The sequence below is a fragment of the Chrysochloris asiatica genome, unplaced genomic scaffold (genome assembly GCF_000296735.1).
Source record: "Chrysochloris asiatica unplaced genomic scaffold, ChrAsi1.0 scaffold00011, whole genome shotgun sequence".
Classification (NCBI taxonomy): Eukaryota; Metazoa; Chordata; class Mammalia; order Afrosoricida; family Chrysochloridae; genus Chrysochloris; species Chrysochloris asiatica.
In genome coordinates, this window is record NW_006408529.1 from 33,953,439 (window position 1) to 33,954,505 (window position 1,067).

The following is a 1,067-nucleotide window of genomic DNA, read 5'->3' on the forward strand; positions in this document are numbered from 1 at the left end:
TGAGTAGGAACCGACTCCATGGCACAGCACCACCACCACTCACTGACGACAAGTCCTAAAATCAATGTAGTCAGTTATTGAGTTTTAAAATGTCTTTCTAATACACATTGGAAAGTTCATGCTGTAGCATCGAGAGCAATCCTGGAATCGTACGCTTGGAGTCTTAGAAAATATTGCTGAAGACCAGTCACAAAAAAGGAGATACCAAAAAGAAGCTGAAAACATTGCCAATAAAATGTAGACATTAGATTATGCATTTGTGATGGCTATGTGGAATAATATGGTGGCTATGTGGTGCTGAGGGTTAATGCACTGGACTGCAAGGTTGGTTTGAAGCACAAGTTCAACTGTTCAATCTCACCAACCACTCCTCAGAAACCCTATGAGTCGGATTCAACTCGACAGCACTTAACAACAACAATAATGTGGAATTATATGTTGAAGCATTTTCATTGGACAAGCTAAGATCTCTATTATTCAGAAGTAAATTTAAAGACATGCACAGATTTCTACCAGTCATTAAAAAGGTATTTACATAATTTAACAGAAGATTTAGAAAAAATTTGAAGACACAACAAAAGAAATTCTGACAAGTACTCATTATCAAGCAGTTCACAATCACAGAAGCATGAGAAAAAAACAGTAAACAGAAGCTCTACAGCAGTAAAGTAACAGAGATCAGTTTCACTAACTATAAAATTGTGTGGCTGTAGGATAAGCACTCAAGGAGCTCTGGTAGCATAGTGGTTACGATTCAGGCTGCGAACCACAAATTCAGCAGTTTGAAACTACCAGCTGTTCCACGGGAGAAAGATGACACTTTCTGCTCCCATAAAGATTTACAGCCTCAGAAACCCTGTGCAGCGTCGCTATGAGTTGGAACCGACTCCACGGCACATAACAACAACAACAGGATAAGCGCTCAACCACAAGGTCAGCAGTTCAAACTCACCAGCCGCTCTTTAGAAACCCTCTGCAGGGTCAAGAGATATCATTGCTGATGTCCGATGGATCTTGGCTGAAAGCAGAGAATACCAGAAGGATGTTTACCTGTGCTTTATTAACTA